At 43.4% G+C, this 19,676-nt stretch overlaps 1 protein-coding gene across 1 annotated transcript in view; it reads left to right on the top strand.

The window, feature by feature from the left end:
• Positions 1-19,676, top strand: part of LOC131049234 (acireductone dioxygenase 3) — a 160,813-nt gene that overhangs the window by 84,701 nt on the left and 56,436 nt on the right. The gene's annotated exons all lie outside the window — the stretch shown is intronic.

Raw genomic sequence — 19,676 nt, 5'->3', positions numbered from 1 at the left:
AAACGGAGCTAAAGTAAGAGAATTGGATAACAACTTAGAAGGAAAGAGCATGAAAGAGGAAAGTTGTGAATGTCACTTCTAAATCCTGTCTAAAGCACCTAAAATATATAAATGATGAGGTTTAGCATCTTTCCACCACAAAGCTTGATCAAAAGTCTTATGTGTGATTTTGGAATAAGCATCTGCCTTCTGACCAAACCCATAACATTTCCAACATCTACATGTTTTTTTCTCATTGTCCAGCTTCTACTTCCAGATCTCATTTTCCATTTTGACCCAATATTGCTGGTAAACCCTTCAAAATATCCATCTCAACCTGGATATGCACAAATGTAGGGTGGAAGAGAGCATTTGTCTCAAAAGAAATGGGCAAAAAAGATTCAAGGGAATTACCATAGTTTCCGAATTGATGTCTATCTATACTTGCATTGGATTGTTTGGCAGTCAGACCCAAACAAGAATGTAAAGTGCACCCCTGATTTGCTAACCAAATTTTTTTTCACTTTTTCGTGATTTATTTTTCAGACATTATAACAAACACTTGACATGTAAATTACTCAAATAGTATGCTCTGCAAAATTTTGCAGCCATCCCTTTTTTCCAAAATACAAACAACAAGCATTACATTAAATAGTTTGCTTGCAATTCAGATCATAGTGTTTCTGATTTGAAACAAGTTTATTGATGTCTCAGTTCTAATGATATTGCATGTACTGAATTCGAGATTGTAAACCCAAATATCATTCATGGATAAAAACTGTTAAGAAATATATTATTAGTGTGAATTTTGTTACAATGGTTATGAGTTGTTTTAAACAACTGACTAATTCTAGAGTCAGGTAAAACTACATGGAGAAATTTGTGGAAGACACCTTCCTATATAAATGATTTGTATTGAGTGGTTTGATGGCAGAATATAAAACAATATTTTGTTTGTGCGTAATGGTCTGAAATCCAATATGGTATCAGAGCAAGGTTAGAGATAGTCTTCAGCATACTTAGCTCTTTTGCATGCTTTGTTTGGCTAAAATCAAAGGTAGCATTTTGATTAGCAAGCAAATTGAGCTATGAATCAACAATTGCTGCAACTGGTTTGTTTTCCACACTGCCCATACCAGTCTCATCCATGGCCCAATGCTGATGCTTTTGACTCCACTCACTATCTACTATTACTGCACGTCATAAACAGATATGCTGGCAGGCATTGATCTATCTTTCTACTAGGTCTCTGCCTTCATAGTTGGTAAAGGAAGTCTTTTCTATTTATTCTTATTGCCATTAATCTGGAAAGTGATATAAGCAGTGGTTCCATGTTCACTTGTGGAATATTTTATAGATTATTTCCATTAGTTTGCCTGTTGCTATGTTTATTGGTGATAAGATTTTATGTATGCATGAGGGTCATTAATTCTACCGGCCATTGTTGTTTTTGCACAAATGTGAATGTTAGGGGTAAATAACGTATGTTAGTAAGAATAATATTTATAAGTGTGTTATGTTGTGTTTATGATTATGTTTGTCGCCAAGAGTTTCCCGTTGGGTAGTTGGGAGTTGGTGACGGTTGGCAACTTGACCAACTGTCGGGTCTATATATTGTTTGGTTGGAACCTCGGTAGGGGAGATTATGTATGGACATTCTGGATACTTGAATAAAGATATAACTCTTCTGGTCTAACTGGTATCATTGTTATTTATGTTGTGATGTATGACTGTTCTGTTACATGAGTATTTGGTACATTTGGAAAACACTGTGTTATCTTGTTCATTCACCAACCATACATTAAGGACTAAACATTTTGGTGCCGTTGCCTGAACGAACCTGGAGATAACTATGGCGGCAGGCGGAAGCAATTAATGGGCCGACCATTCAACCAACAATTAATTGTCGTGGACAACGACACACACGAAGAGAGTATCGCGGAAGAGGAACGAGAGGATCAGTTGACGGCAGACTTGGTGGAGTTGTGGGATGTGTCGGTCACGTAGTACGTGCAGTGAGAGGCTCAGGAGAGAGCCATCTCGGAAGGCATGGTATGTGGTGAACTCACCGTCAGCACCCCCGTCTTTGACTTGCTCGGAAGTATTCCAAGGTTACTTGCCATAAATCTGGTTGCACTCCAAGACCAAAGGGAGGAGACGACACAGGAACTTTGGCGACAACAAGTACTTCGAAGGTACGAGAAGCGGAGCCGTAGGGAGAAAGAGGAGAGGGAGGCTAGTTGGCGCTATACCTCTGGCACTTGATGCCCCTACAACCAAACAAAGACAAATGTACCACTACCACCGAAGGAGTAGACGAAGGAACTGTATGGAGATCTCTCTGCATAAAAGAACAGGCTGAAAGGAGACGACGGTTAAGGGAGATTGCCAACTCGAAGAGTCCGGAGAAACACAATAGAAGTCGGAGTCGTATTCGGGAGAGGCAAAAGCCGTGTACGTGGAAGGAGTTGGTCGAGGTCACCAGGAACTTGCCACTTCCAGACGTAGCAGAGGAAGATCTCACCGACCAGGCCCCACACTTGACGTCAAGTGAAGAGGAATCCAGAGTCGAGTCGCAAAGCAACCCGTCGGAATATTCTAAACAAAAAGAGGCGGTACGAGACCTGCACGAAGAGATCGCCACTATTTTTGAAGCAACATTATCTGGCATTAAGAATTTGTCCTTGTCAGAGGGTATCAAAATAGGAGGGTCAGATCTGGAAACCCCGAGAAGGAGGGACTATAGGAGTGAGGGTGACCAAAGCCCTATTGAAGGGGGCCCAGCGAGACCAAGAGCGTACGGTACCTCCTGGACACATAATACCTTCCCGGCATATAGCCATTTCCAAGCACTGCATAAAACCATCTAGACAAGAACAATGGCACACACCCCAGAGAAGCAAAAATTCCAAAATTCATGGGCAATAGGTCAGAGGACCCCATACGGCATTGTAAGACATGTGTGACCATTTGGGAGGCAAATGGCTAGGTTGACCGGGATTACTGGTTGAAGGCATTCCCAACCACCTTGCGAGGAATAGCCATTGACTAGTATACGAACCTCGATGCCCAGTATAAGACGTCCTGGAGCAATCTGAAGAAGGCCTTCGAGGAAGAGTTCAAACTCCTACGGGATGACAACGAAATTGTGGCGGAGATTTACAACACCAAACAAGGAAAAAATGAAAGTGTACGTGCATATAAGAGAAGGCTAAGGGAAACTGCTTAACAAAATGGAGAACTAGCTGGCGGATGGCCTCAAGAAGAGATGGTTTGTGGAAGGATTGGCACCGTCCCTGAGGCAGATGATGAAAGTGGTCCCTTCACCATCGTATGATGAAGCATACAACCGCATGATGGATATTGAAAGTGAAAACAAGACATCCCGGGGGAAGCAACGAGTGAGCGATGCTGACAGTATGGATGAAGACAGTGATGGGGGGTCCAAAACCGTGCAAGCACTCTGGAAGGATATGATGAGGATGATGAAGGAATTAAAGGGTGACAAGGAAAGTGGCAAGGAAGGAAAAGAACTATGGTGCATCGACCGCAAGACTGAAGGACACACTAAAGGAAGTTGTCCTCGCAAAGTGTTCTATGACATCTACCAAGTAATGGGACAGTCCACTAAGGAATTGCCGACGACACCCCCAAAGCCAACAACAAACTCTGACGCCTCCCCTGGAGGGTACATAAACAATCGACGGGGTTACAATAGATCCAATAATAACACACCAAGGAGTAGAATTCAATACGATGCAAAGGGGCGACCCATGATTTAATGTAGGAAGTGCAACGAATGGGGTCACTTTGCGCGGGAATGCCAAAACGGGGGTGATGCAGGAAGTTTGCTATGCAGATGGTGCGGCCCAAGAAATCACGAGGACATAGATTGCCCAAAGCAAAAAGGGGTGAATATGTTGGACGTGGAAGGACCAGGAGAAGACGTATTGGCAATCACAAGATTGCAAAACAAGAAAGCCATGTATCCTGACCCTCGCACGGAAAAGGAAAAGCTTCAAGAAGCCAGGGCGGATATCGAGCGAGCGATGGCAGAAGAGCGGAGGGCCTCGCACTTGGTTGCCTCTACACCACTTTAGTCAGGACTAGAGAAAACTATCATTAAGCAGATGTTACAAACCATAGTACCTGTATGGGTATCCGACCTTCTGCAGACCATGCCGTAGTTAAGGATGGCTTTGACAAATGTAACCGGGGACACTACCCTCGGCCAGGAACACCAAACGATGACAGTACCATGTAGTACGGACCCAGTGAAGGGACTTGGTACGGACGCAATGAACCCTATGCTACTCGCGGTAAGCGTTGGACGGAAGCCGACAGTAGTAGAGATGGATATAATGGGACAAAAGCTCACAAGCACCATTGTGGATGGTGGGTTTGGAGTCAACGTACTACTGGAGGAAACTTGGCGAAGCCTTGGCAAGCCTACACTCTGGCCACAAACCTTTCACCTGGTCGGTGCAGATCAACATGGTATCAAACCCCTCGGTACCCTCATGGCACAAAAGGTGGTAATCGGGACGCAACAATTCTTGTTGGATTTCGTAGTCATTCCACTGGAAAGAAAAGCGTACGACGTCCTCCTGGGAAGGGGATGGATGATCATGGCCAGAGCTAATCATAACTGGGAAAAGAATACGCTCTCAATTGAGAGCGAGGGTCATAAGTATGTAATCGATCTAAGGAACCAGTCCGTCAGTGAAGAGCTCGCGTCATCCGACTTCGATTCAGAAGATTCAAATAGATGGGAGTGGGGTTATGAAGGAGACAGAGGAGGGAAAGAGCCCGATGAGGAAGGAGTGTTGGAACTGGATGGATGTTCCGAAGATGGAACTAGTTCACTGGCTCGACTCTTTCATTGCCAAATGGAGGACTACGAGGTCTTCCACTCGGAGTGTCACATGCTGTAAATATGTGAGAGAGGAGAATCAAGTGGCGGGATGGAAGAACAATCCTTTCCCCTTGAGTACGGTAGGTACCGGGAGGGAATGGCGCGGATGGACGACATGCCAACCACCAGTTTGAACGAGATTAAACCATCAAGTACGAGGAAAGAGGTGTGGAGAAGGTTAATCTTGGCAATGAGGAAGAACCACAGATGATACTTGTAGGGGATGACTGGAACCCCATGCTGAAGGCAACAACCTTCAAGATATTCTTGGAATATAAGGATGTCTTTGCCTGTACTTACAAGGACTTGAAGGGGGTACCGTCGGAGCTATGCGTACATCGCATAACCCTCGTACCAAGAGCCCAACCGGTACGAAGGAGGCCGTACAAGATGAACAAAAACTATGCAGCCAAAGTAAATGAGGAGATCAATAAAATGCTAGAAGCAGGGATCATATTCAAAGTGGAAACTAGTGACAAGGTTTCCCCAATAGTCATCTCTCTTAAGAAGGAAGCCAATCAGATAAGGATATGCGTAGACTTCAGGTACCTGAATGCAGTAACCATCAAAGACCCATTTCCGATCCCATTCACTGACAGCATCTTGGAAGAAGTTGTCGGGAATGAGGTATACACATTCCTGGATGGATTCTTCGAGTACAACCAGATAAGTATTGCTGAAGAAGACAAGCTGAAGACCACATTCCTGGTGGAGGAAGGGGTGTATGCCTATAATCGTATGCCCTTCGGACTGTGCAATGTGCCTGCAACCTTTTAGAGAATAATTTTGCACATTTTTGACAAGATGTCCGTAGGAAACTTCAGGCATTCTTGGATGACTGGTCGATTTTTAGTGATCAGGACACCCATTTGAAGGCTCTAGGAGAGTGCATGGAAAGATGTCGGAAGGCTAGATTAGCCCTGAACCCAAGGAAATGCAGGTTTATGGTACCACAAGGGAAGCTTTTGGGCCACATCATTTGTAAGGAAGGTCTGAAGACGACTCAGACAAGATAGGAGTGATTGTCAACATGGAGAGCCCAACAAATGTGACAGGGGTGAAATCATTCTTGGGCCATGTCGGCTACTAGTGGAGATTCATCAAAGGCTTTGTGCAGGTGTCCTGGCCCTTAGATAAGCTGACAAGGAAGGGAGAGCCGTTTGTGTGGGGTACGGAGAAGGAAGAAGCCTTCAAAGAATTGAAAGATCAGTTGGTGAGTGCATCGATATTGGTATACCCAGACTGGAACAAAGAATTTCACATACACGTCGATGCCTCCAATTTTGCAATTGGTGCTACCCTCGCGCAGGTAGGGGCGCAAGGACTGGACCATTCCATCTTTTTCGCAAGTTGACTCCTGTCAAGGGCTAAACGGAACTACAACACAATGGAGCAAGAGGCACTAGGGATGGTGTACGCAGTACAGAAGCTTTGGCACTACCTGTTGGCTACATCGTTCACATTATATGTGGACCATTAGGCACTAATGTACTTGGTAAATAAGCCAATCATCCAGGGTAGGGTAAGTTGATGACTACTACTCCTGCAAGAATTCACCTTCACCATTATCGTACGGCTAGGAAAGTCCCATGTAATAGCCGATCAACTCTCAAGGATCAGATTAGGAGAACCAACCGAGGGAGTGAACGAAGACTTTCCAAATGCACACTTGTTCCAAATTGCAATACTACCAGTCTGGTACGAAAAGATAGGCCAATACCTATCTACCTCCACATTTCCAAGAGAGATTCCTTCAAGGGAACGAAGGAAGCTGGCACTGAAGAGCAAGACCTTCCAACTAATTAATGGGCTTCTATATAAAATGGGTCCCGACCAAATCCTAAGGAGGTGTCATGGAGGAGGAAATTCGTGGCGTATTGAAGGAGGCACACGACGGATTAGCAGGCGGACATATGGGACCACATGCAACTACTAGGAAAGTGCTTCTAGTCGGTCTATGGTGGCCAACTCTACACATCGACGCTCGAGAGTGGGTGATTGGGTGTGACACTTGCCAATGGGCGGGAAAACCACTCAAGAGGGACTTCATGCCTCTCTTTCCTTCGTAGCCGCAAGAGTTATTTGAACGGTGGGGTTTGGACTTTGTGGGACCTTTGAAGCCACGTAACATGCACAGGTGTAAATATATTGTAGTAGCCATGGAATACCTCACCAAGTGGGGAGAAGCTAGGGCCTTGCCGGACAACACGGCTCTGAGTATGACACAGGTCTTGTACGAACAGATTGTCGCAAGGTACAAGATTCCCCTTCAAATCACCAGTGACAGGGGAGTGCACTTTGTCAATCAAGTAATTCGTACCATGACCGTAAAATTAAAAATATTCCATAACCTATCTAGTCCGTACTATCCTCGAGCTAATGGATAGGTAGAAGCAACCAACAAGGTGTTGGTATCAATAATCTACAAATCGTGTGGGGTGGAACAGGAAGACTGGGAGGAAAGACTACTAGCCGTGCTATGGGCGTATCATACAACATACAAAGTCACTACCAGGCATACCCCGTTCCAACTCATGTACGGGCAGGAGGCAGTAGTACTGGCAGAGTACACCATACCGAGCCTTTGGGTGGCTATGGAGAACAGAATCGGGGACGAAAAAAGCTTGAATGCAAGGCTTGGTGGCCTGATAAAATTGGATGAATGAAGATTGATGGCACAATGGGCAACGGAGGTGGCGCAATGCCGACGGAAGCATTGGCATGACCAGCATCTACAGAGGGCCAACTTCTGGCCGGGGCAGTTAGTTTTGAAGTATAATGGCTAGAACGAACTTTGACTAGGGAAGTTCAAGGTCCATTGGCTCGAACCCTATAAGATCAGAGAGGTCGATAGGAACGGGGCAGCAAAGCTTTAGACTCTGGACAACAATCCGATCAGAGACCTAGTGAACGGTTCCAAGCTGAAAATTTACAAAGAGCGAAATAACCCGTGATTGAGATTAACATGCTGGGATACGCCACCAGAGGGCACTGGACCATTGGCTGGAGCGAGGAAGTCGAAGAAGACCCGTTGGTGAAAGGAGAACCCTACCGGAGAGATGACGACTGGGCGAAACCTTTGGTGGCCATGGAAGAACTACTTGTACCGAAAAGGATGGAAGGTGTGGCGGTTCCTAGGATCCACAAGAACCTCACAAATGTGTATTTTGGGGACCCAGTTGTGTGGGTTCGGGTTTCAGGACATTGAAGGAGGTGGGCCCCATACGAAGGACTTCGAGAAGGATACATAGCATATGATATTGATGAAGAAGTGGAAGCCCGGAGGAGAGCAAAGAACACAAATAAAGAGGAGGAACCAGTGGACCTGGAGAAGGAGCTCGACTTAGAGGTATATGGGGCAACCCTAGGTCCCTGTTTAAAAATGGTTCTGAAAACAAAAGATCTATTCGTCATCGCTTCCGAGACAGGCGAGGTAGAACCCGGACCCAATTCATTGTACCGAGTGATCCCTAACCCCACTGGGCCACTGGAGGTTGACGAAGAGAGAGTAAAATGGTACCAATAGTATGAGGATCGCTACATTGATGACCGATACAAGGGTGTGGGACCCGCTCCATTGGTGGACAAGATATGGGATCCGGAGTACGTAGGGACATGTTGTGCACAAGAATGTTAGAGGAGGCTCCCACACGTCTGTATGTGGTTGCACGACTTAAAGATAAGAATGAAGACGTAGAACGATCGCTTAGGATTGAAGCGGAACAACAGTGGGGATGAGGACACCGAACAGGAACCAAACAAGAAATGGAAGGAAGACAGGACATGGAACAAAGGAACGGTGAAGAAGGTGAAAAAGAAGCATAGCATTTGGCCAACAAAGAGGAAACAAAGGGGGCAAAAAGAGCATTCAATAGCAGGGGTAGACGCAATAAACTGGCCAATGGACCCTGAAAGACCACTTACAAGGCACAACTAGACCAAGGGATATCTTAGCAAATTAAAGGTACGGGGATTGATATTTAAAAAGCTCTACCAAATAAAGCAAGTGAAATGATTGTTAGAAAAGGGGGTACTAAAGGGTAAGGAGGAGAAATACACGGAGAAAGGAAAAAAATCAAAGCTGACAAGTATTAGAAAATTGAAATGTCAGGCGAAAATAAGCAAAATAACTAAGGAAAAATTAAAGCTGCTAAAAAGGCATTTATTTTATATTCAGTTAATAAAGCATTTGCATCTAACCCTAACCCTGAGAAGGAAGACTAGTTATAAGAACCTTCAAAAAGCCCAATTATACACAAAGCAGGGGGGACAACAAAGAAAACCCGACAGCCAAGTGAGAGTGAGGAGACAAAAACAGGTAACTGTATGGCTGGGCCAAGGAAGAAGGCTGAATTAGTACACTATACGGACCAATCGTACGGATGCACGAGCACACGAGGGAACATTGATAACTCTGTACGGCGTACAGATTGCACGAGCGTGAAAGAAAGAGTGCCAGACGCCAAACTTGTATGGTGTATGACGTACGGAAGACCTCACCCAAGGAAGTGGATGGCGTACAGTGGGAAGATCTGACACGTATGACCGACACCAACGACAACGTACGGATGGGACAGAAGAAACCAGAAGACCACTAGAGAACCTGTATGGTGTACAACGTATGAAAAACACCACCTAGGGAGGTGGGTGGCATACGGTGGGTATATTTGAACCGTACGGTCAACACCAAAAGCAAAGAAGTATTCCGTACGGATTGCAATTCAAATCGTACGGTCAGCTAAGAAGCTGGTACCGTAGTGTTCGGCCACCAACACAGGAAAGGAAAAGATTGTACGAGCATAGTGACAAGCATCGTACAGAGGTCAGTACACAATAATCCGTACATGCAAGCAATAGGCAGGTATAAGAAGCAAGAGGGACGTTTTGCAAAACACATTAGGGAAGCTATACGATAAGAGAGTTGTAGGTGGAACAATGGGCCGTACAAATTGGCAAAGCACGCTGACCGACGGTTATAATAACAACCAAGGATAGGGCAAGGGAAGAAGAATAGAACAAGGCAGTTGCAGTGCAGCCATGACTGCCACAAAGCTAGCCAACAACAAGAAAACTAGGAATAGGCCAAAGGTGCAAAAGGATTCAGAGGGAATCACGACGGAGAATGTAGCATTTGAGAGTGTGACCGGCAGTGAATGCCATACTTGGTGAGAGGAAACCTCTCCAGACCATGTGACAAAGGATTCTCTCAGGAGGGCATAGGTCGACCACACCATCCAAATGCCCACATTCAGCATTAAGGAGTTAGAGCCAGTTCTGCGAACCATGGTGTTGGGATACAACCCACAGGAACGAGCTTTAGTCATTCAGTTCCAAGGGTGCACAGTGCGAGTTTCGTTTAAACCAGAAGATTTTAGAAGGGTATTTGGTATACCCAAGAAAGGGGCATCCACAGCCAAACCAACCAAAAACCTCACCAAAGAAAAAAATAAATGGTTGATGGATTTGGTATGCAGAGACGATCTCACGGAGGAGCAATGGAAGAGTTCCTGGGCTGAAGGTAGAGGAATGAAGCGTGCGTTTATCGCACTAGGAGAATGGAGGATGTTAATGGACCTGGTCAAAAGTCACCCTATCGGAGCCAGCCGTGCCTCCGACATAGCTATCTGGATGATAGGATTAATGAATGGGATTAAATGCGGAAAGGTGTACAATTGGGGGCAACTTCTGGCAGAACGAATCCATGATTTCCTGAGACTAGAACACAAGACGTTCTACATGTGCCATCATGCTATCAACCTATTCCTGAATGTCGTACGCCTGCAGGTACCACTAGAAATATGGGGAACATTTGAACCACGCGGACGGGTGGAACCAAATAAACCCACTATGTACTACTATATCCATCTAGACACACTTGGTGACACCGCACAACCGACCAAAAAGAGAAGGAAACTGGACACATCCATCAAGGTCGAAGATGTCGGTAGTGCAGAAGATTCAGAGGAGGTGGTAGAGACTGAAGAGCAAGAAAGTGGTGATGAGGGGTTCCATCTAGTAGGACACACAGCTATAGAGGAGGAAGGGGAAACAAAGTCCTACCAGGAGGAAGAGGAGGAACAACATGGAGGGTTATAGGCCCAATGGAAAAGTACGAGGGTAAAGTTCACACTTTTGAAATTATCCTCGGCACACTTGGTACCACAGGAAGCGCTTGCAGTGGCCAGCCCCATGGGAGACGTACGACCAGTAGGGGTGCTGTTCCGAAAAATCAATGAAGGGGAAGCACCGACACGACAACAGGTATCACTACCACAGATCAACTTGGTTGTACTTGCAGCAGAAACCACAGAGGGTACGACAGACATTTGTTCGATAGACTTGGGTATGACAGACATTGGTACAGTACCGACAAGTACTTGTACAACATTGGCAAGTATTGGTACGGTACCAACAGGAGTGGGTACCAGTACGGTCCCAATAGGAACTGGTATGGTACCAATAGGAACTGGTACGGTACCAGCAGGTACATGCACTAGTACGGTTTCATCAGATATTGGTACGGTTCTAGTAGATACTGGTATGACCCCAGTAGGTACTAGTGCGACTCCAGCAAGGAAGGAGACAGTGAATATACGGATGATTGAGGATGACTTGGAGGCAGCGGCAGCACTGGATACTCTCACGGACGAAGATATAGACGCCTCGTTGGATGGATGGCTAGGGCAGTTAGCACTCGCCCCGCACCTTCCCCCCTCCCCTGCATTGCATAACATGGCCATTGGGGTGCGCATGACTCCAGACAGAGATATTACTATTTCAAACCTGGACAGAGGGAAATCCGCTGAGCGAGAGCATCAGAACCCAGGGAGTGACAAGCAGAGCAGTGGACCGAAGGAAGCACTCGCAGGACTCCACATCACCCCACCAGATCTGAGTGATCCAGCAGGCTCACTCTGACGATTCTTTGGAGAGCTATAGGGGCTCTCCGATGTTGCACGCAGCATGGCACAACTTACTGGATAGATGGAGGCCAACAATTCAGCCGATGCTACACAACCGTGTCACTTCATGACTACGGGGTGTATGGATAAGTTCGCACGCCACTTCGAGCAGCAAGGTTGGCCGAACCATAGTACGCTAGAGATGATTCAGAATTGGACCCACAGGCACCTGGTGGGAGGCACGAGAACCTTGGGCACCACCTTCTGCAACATGGAGAGGGCCTTCCGAGATGTGTACTTATAGATGCGGCAGCACCAGGTGGAGCAAGAAGCTCAGCAAATGTACATAACAACACTGGAGAAGGAAGGCGAGAAGCAGGCATAGTTAGCTACAGTGGAAAGGAACCAGAGGACGGAGATGAAAATGAAGATGACCAACTATGAGGCCCGTTGCAGCATACAGGAGAAGGAGGTGCAAGAATTAGCGGCCCAAGTGGCAGACCTCACCTCACAGCTAGAACAAAAAGATAAAAAGCTATTGGAAGTTGCTCACATGGTAAAGAAAGCACGGGAATGGTAGATGCTGGCAGAAAAGAACCTGAAACTTCATGCCGGACAACAACCTCCTGCTGTGGCCACTACAAGGATGCCTCCTCCCTCTTCTTGGTCCTAATTATGTTTTATATATTTCAGCTTTTCTTGTGTTAGTCGTTTGGAAGATGACTACATTTTTGGGGGGGCTAATGTTAGGGGTAAATAACTTATGTTATTAAGAATAATATTTATAAGTGTGTTATGTTGTGTTTATGATTATGTTTGTCGCCGAGAGGTTCCCATCGGGTAGTTGGGAGTTGGTGACGGTTAGCAACTTGACCAACTTTCAGGTCTATATATTTTTTGGTTGGAACCTCGGTAGGGGAGAGTATGTATGGACATTCTGGACACTTGAATAAATACATAACTCTTCTGGTCTAACTGGTATCGTTGTTATTTATGCTGTGATGTATGACTGTTATGTTACATGAGTATTTGGTATGTGTGGAAAACACTATGTTAGCTGTTCATTCACCAACCATACATTAAGGACTATATAGTGAAGTCATAAAACTAGATTTTGTTCAGGCAGATTGTAGTATCCCGGTTATTTTTTTTTGTTTTTTAGGCCAATAATAATCATCCACAAACAGATAATCCCATTAAGGTTAGAAATCATAAACTAAAAACTTGCTGGAAAATGCAACCCTTCCACTTTCTGATCACCAAGTGCCCAATCTGGGAAGGTGAGAGCATACGGTGTTGAGGGGATCGTTAGCTTCAAATAATTGGAAACAATACAATGCTTGGGCGGCAAGCTAGCCCCTTCCGCTTATCCAGCGGGAATTCAAGAAACTTGGCGGTGAACTAGCCAAGAGAAACATATAAAGGCACAAATCACTCAACCACGATATTTCAGCGAGAGGACTGAAATTACAAAACAATCTCAACTCAACCGCTTATGGAGCAGGAGGACCATTACACTTAGACATCACTCGACCACTTATGCAGTGGGAGGACTAAATTACAATTTACTTGAAAATAGGCGGCAAGCCAGCCTCTTCCACTTTTTAGTGGGGTGAGAGTTACAAACCAGAATTGGTTAGTAGTACTACTACTTAACCTTACAATAATCAAGATAATGTGAGAAGAGAGTAATGCTGAATATCCAAATAAGAACATGAAATTTTTGCTAACATCAAAATCTGCAGGCTGGAATTGCAAAACCACCAGCCTATGGATTCACTAAAATGCTCATAGCTCTCTCATTACTCACCCAATTCACCCAAAATCTATTCTAAATAATTGCTATACCTGCTACAATGAAAACAAACCCAAGGAAAGCCATCGAAACACCCATATTTATTTTGCACGCTTCCCAATGCATTCACAAAACCCAATGCCTAACCTGCGAAGTTCGATTTGCAATATAAAAATCCACACTCAAAATAAGATGCTAAAAACTTACAATATGCATCGCCAATGGTAGGAAGGAAGGATGAGTTGGTACCCAGAATGATGGAATCGCTTGGTCAAGAGGTGTGTGCAAAATACATTTTCAGTAGTCCCGCGACTAGCAACCAGAAAACACTCCAATCCCAAATAGAACACTCCACAATCTGCAACTCACTCACCAACAACACTAGGAATACATGGACACAACTAGGTACTATCTTGCAAGTACGAAACTGAGACTTAGCTAGGAAGCCACACTTCGAAGCTCAGATTTTCAGTCACCAATTCGGCAGCATAACGATGCAAATTCATTTGATACCAAATGAGAGGCCAAGCACCTGTATTTATAGATTTTTCCCTCTAAAATTCAAATGCAAATGGTTCCCAAAACCATTGAAATTCAATTTCATTTCATGTCATATCCTCCCCTAGACATGGCGTTAATTTTCCCAAATTCCCTAGGCAAATTTCGAATTTTTTCCTAGGTGACAACTTTGCGATATAAAAATAAAAACATGAAATATTTCATTTTTCTCAACACCACCTTTTTTAATACCATTGACTTAGGAAAATAACAATATTGCTGGCAGATAGATATATTTCCTAAGTTGCCCCATAACACAATTAATCAATAATAAAAATAATTAAATATTAAACCTTAGGATAAGGAATTAATAGTTAATTAAATAACTTATAACTGCAATACTGATTAATACCAAAATCAAGGATGAAGTTGTGCGATGAAGACCACTGAACTGTGTTGAGTTAGGACCTTGTCCGAGACTGCTAAAAATAGAAATGCTCAACACAGCCACTTACTAAAAATAGTAAGTTCTGACTTCACCAAAGAATCAAGTGCATGTTATGCTACCCTAGAGTTCATGGAAAACCCAGAAGGAAACCATAAGCAGAACTAAAGAATTCCCTCCTAACAAACCCTAAAAACCTCATGCAGAACTCCACGAAGGTTGGAAACTCTAATTCTCTCTTCCAAATATCCTAGGGTCTTCGGAATAGGCCAATGGACCACTGAACTAATCACTGCGGAGAAGGGGATATTACAATCCGCCCTTCCCAAAATTGCTTGTCCTCAAGCAATGCCATCACAACTCCCAAAAATTTTAAACTGATCCGCACCAAAGCAAGTACGATCCTAGGGTCCCATGTCCGTCTCAAGAAGAACCCACCATGCTGATGCTGTGCCACTCTGATGACATCAGTGAAAACATCACGCCAAAACTGCATTAACCTCCCTTGTAACTCCAAAATGTCACCATCCATGATACTCAAACTGAAAAATCTTAAAGGACTGACATCACTATCGTGCATTAGCTCATGCCCATAAAGCTCTGAGTAATCAATATCAACAATGCCACTAGCTATCACAAGCCTGGGCAATAGGGAAGATAGTCTACTCAACTCAAAATCAATTTTCTCAGCACGTCTCCATATGGTATCTTACAGAGCCACAACTGCCAATGTGACATCTCCAAATCTTTTTGGAAAGAGGAAAGCATTCCTTTGCAAGAGCTCGACAAACTCATACTCATAATTGCACATGAATCTACTAAGCCACACCAAAATTATTCTAACAAAACCATGGAGACTTCTAAAATCTCTTACAATTCCCACTCCAAGAACCTCAAAATGAAGAACCAAAGAAAGCAAAGGTTTACTGTCCCAATCATAAGTAGAAGAAAGGGCATAAGTATAACCACTAGTTAGAGCTTCAACACTTCCCATACATAGATATTGATTGCCCCAATTCGCCATACCTCTCATCTGAGACAATAAATCCGTCCTGCCAGGAGACTGTGAAGTCTTAAAAAAAGTACACCAGCAGCCCACCAAGTTTGAAATGGTTAACTTGAGATCTAATTTCAAGGAAATCAGCATCCAAGAAAATGAACAACTACTACAACATAGGAAATCCTCATCCAAAACAACACATCTGCTCACGTTCAAGGCTGGAAATATCCTCTCAAGTGACTCCAACTCCACATGGAACCATCCTTTGCTTAGAATATCTTCCCAATCCACTAGTTGATGAGCAAAAGGAACCATCAAATGCCTGGTAAAGAAGGGAATAGCACCATCAATTCTGAAAATTTGTTCCTTATCCCTCCAAAGATCCTTCTTTCCAAATGTAATAAGCTCCATCAGACCATGTTGACGATCTCGAGCCCGGACACCCAATTGATAGTGATCTTCAACATACTGAAAAGAAAACTCCAAACATCCCCAAGTGCTAGTAAGAACCAAGAGCATACTTAAGAAATTGATGTCTCCTCTAGTGAACCCACGAATCCTAACCATGAAAGCTTCAACAACATTGGAGTATGGAACAAATGTTGCCCTCAAATCCAACTCCCAAAATGGACTAGTATGAGCCTTATTATTATTCAACCCAAGAAATGGGTTATCAAGCATGCAATCACCACGTTTTTGTCCTTTCTCCCCTACTTTGTGAGTAACAAATCTGAAATCTTCACTCCTTGCTGCTGCAATGTAACCTTGGACGACTTCTAAACTGTATTTTGACAACATCTTGATGCCAAAGATGTTGAAATCATCTAGCACAAAGAGAGGGTTTTCAAGAACTTGGAAGCCATCACTTTCTTCTTGCTCACTTCCATCTTGCTGATCCGAATTTGCACATGCAACCTTTGTTTTTCTTGTGAAGTTCTCAAGATCAAACTCTTCTTGAAGACTATCAAGCTCACCAATAACTTGCTCGATTTCTTCAGCTCTTTGTGCATTCTCTTGCTCCCTGACAAGTTCGAAATCAGCAAACTGATCTTCTAATTCCATTAGAGCCAACTGAGTCTTTTCTAACATGTCCTTTGTTGACTTGAGCTCAAGAGTAAGCTCTTTACGTTTCCTCTCTTTTCCTTGTAAAGCACTAAGGACCTTCTTTGCAGATTCGATGGCATAATCACGATCTGTGATCAATTGTATGCACTCTGATTTTAATGTCTCCAAAGAGTCTTTGATGAGTTGCAAATTTGGGAGAGCAACTTCATCCTTAACTCCCTTTTGTCTCTCTTCAATTTGAGCCTTCCAATAGAGTTCTTCTATCAAACTATGTGTATGGTCAGACCCAGATAGGACTCGCACCTCATTCTCAAAGGACCTCATGACTTTATCCTTCCACTCGTGAACATTTAAAGGTGGTGTACTAGTCATTGGCTGCAACTGAAAATCAGAACTTTGTTTCTTGTCTTTGCTGCCCACAAAGCTGCTCCAAGACTCATTTTCTTCACCACCCACTAGTTGCAATTGCTCAATATCATGAAGAGGATCAGATTCTACTAAATCTTCAACTTTTTGCTTACTACCAACTTCATGAATGGGTGAATCAAATTTGCATTTTAGAACCTCTTTAAACTTTCCATCATAAAAAACCATATGGTCCTCTAACTCTACAACACAATCTGCTTTTTGAGCTTCATCAGGGTCAAAGGGAAATTCATCCCACATAGGTTCCTTGTCATCGCTAGGTGCCATCATACCTGGATCCCAAGTGCTAAAGGGCTGATTACTTTGTTTAGTTAAAAAGTGCTCACCATAGCTCCAAGTATCATCCAACTTAGATCTTGAATCTTCTCTTAATTTCCACACATTGCTATTCTCACCAAGAGCAATGCTAGAACCAAGTGATGTTTCATCTTCCCACTCAAACAGTGGATTGTCATATGTTTTCACTTTACCCATCTCAAACAATGGGTTATCAACGATCTGAGAAGTATTTCCTTTTTCCAACTTAGACCAACAATCTTGCTGTCCTAAATCTGAAAATTCCAATTTAGGATATTGCTCAAAGACTTTCAGAATTTGGTCAAGCTCATTCTTCAAACTACGAGTCTCAACCCCATTATTTTGAAATGCAATTTCTGATTGGTCCTCTAAATTTGCCCCTTGAATGTCATCATTTTGGTATATTTTAAACTCACAAAATAGGACAGCCTCTTGGTCATTAGGAACTTCATCAATAGCTGCAATATTTTCAGCTTCATAACATGAATCTCCATCCAACAATCTGTTAATCTGTCCCTCTTGTTTAACATCTTCAATTTTCATCTGTTCTTCCTCTAGAGGCACATGAGTGCATTCAACACTGTTACTAGCTCCATAAGAAAAATTAAGAGATTCATCATGCACAACCTCAAATATTGTTTTTTCTTCTTCTTGAATGACAACCTCATCAATGATAGGTGCATGCATCACCAAAGAGTCTTCATGAAGCACTGCCTCAAAGTTAGGTGTCAAAACACCAACTCCATCATTTGTCTTTGTATTAAAGATATTGTTTTCGGAAACTTCCTTATGTTTGGATTTTGCAAGAACCTTCATGAACCCCATTTTAATATCTGGATCCTTCATCAAATTAATCAATCCTTGCATTAACTCACAAATAGACTTATCTGTAGTAGACATTCTTCCAAACTCTGATATGCAACAAAAACCCACGACCCAACAGGATGGCAAGGAGAACTTGCGCCTTGATCAATTTGAACACATAGGCTGGCAAGAAAACCAGCTTTGATACCACTGTAGTATCCCAGTTATTTTTTTTTGTTTTTTAAGCCAATAATAATCATCCACAAACAGATAATCCCGTTAAGGTTAGAAAGTATAAACTGAAAACTTGCTGGAAAATGCAACCCTTCCACTTTCTGATCACCAAGTGCCCAATGTGGGAAGGTGAGAGCATACGATGTTGAGGGAGTCATTAGCTTCAAATAACTGGAAACAATACAATGCTTGGGTGGCAAGCCAACCCCTTCTGCTTATCTAGCGGGAATGCAAGAAACTTGGCAGTGAACTAGCCAAGAGAAACATACAAAGGCACAAATCACTCAACCGCAATATTTCAGCGGGAGGACTAAAATTACAAAACAATCTCAACTCAATCGCTTATGGAGCGGAAGGACCATTACACTTAGACATCACTCAACCACTTATGCATTGGGAGGACTGAATTACAATTTACTTGAAAATAGGCGGCAAGCCAGCCTCTTCCATTTTTCAGCGGGGTGAGAGTTACAAAGCAGAATTGGTTAGTAGTACTATTACTTAACCTTACAATAATCAAGATAATGTGAGAAGAGAGTAATGCTGAATATCCAAATAAGAACATGAAATTTCTGCTAACATCAAAATCTGTAGGATGAAATTGCAAAACCAGCAGCCTATGGATTCACTAAAATGCTCATAACTCTTTCATTACTCACCCAATTCACCCAAAATCTGTTCTAAATAATTGCTATACCCGCTACAATGAAAACAAACCCAAGGAAAGCCATCAAAACACCCATATTTATTTTGCACGCTTCCCAATGCATTCACAAAACCCAACGCCTAATCGGGGAAGTTCGATTTGCAATATAAAAATCCACACTCAAAATAAGATGCTAAAAACTTACAATATGCATCGCCAGTGGTAGGAAGGAAGGATGAGCCAGTACCCAGAATGATGGAATCGCCTGGTCAAGAGGTGTGAGCAAAATACACTTTCAGTAGTCTCACGACCAGCAACCAGAAAACTCTCCAATCCCAAATAGAACACTCTACAATGTGCAACTCACTCACCAACATCACTCGGAATACATGGACATAGTACTATCTTGCAAGTACAAAACTGAGACTTAGCTAGGAAGCCACACTTCGAAGCTCAGATTTTCAGTCGCCAATTCGGCAGCATAACGATGCAAATTCATTTGATACCAAATGAGAGGCCAAGCACCTGTATTTATAGATTTTTCCCTTTGAAATTCAAATGCAAATGGCATCCAAAACCATTGAAATTCAATTTCATTTCATGTCATAGCCTCCCCTAGACATGGCGTTAATTTTCCCATATTCCCTAGGCTAAGTTCGAACTTTTTCCT

Source organism: Cryptomeria japonica, chromosome 8 (assembly GCF_030272615.1).
Source record: "Cryptomeria japonica chromosome 8, Sugi_1.0, whole genome shotgun sequence".
Taxonomy (NCBI): domain Eukaryota; kingdom Viridiplantae; phylum Streptophyta; class Pinopsida; order Cupressales; family Cupressaceae; genus Cryptomeria; species Cryptomeria japonica.
The sequence above is the reverse complement of the archived record's forward strand: the minus strand, read 5'-3'. Positions and strand labels throughout refer to the sequence as shown.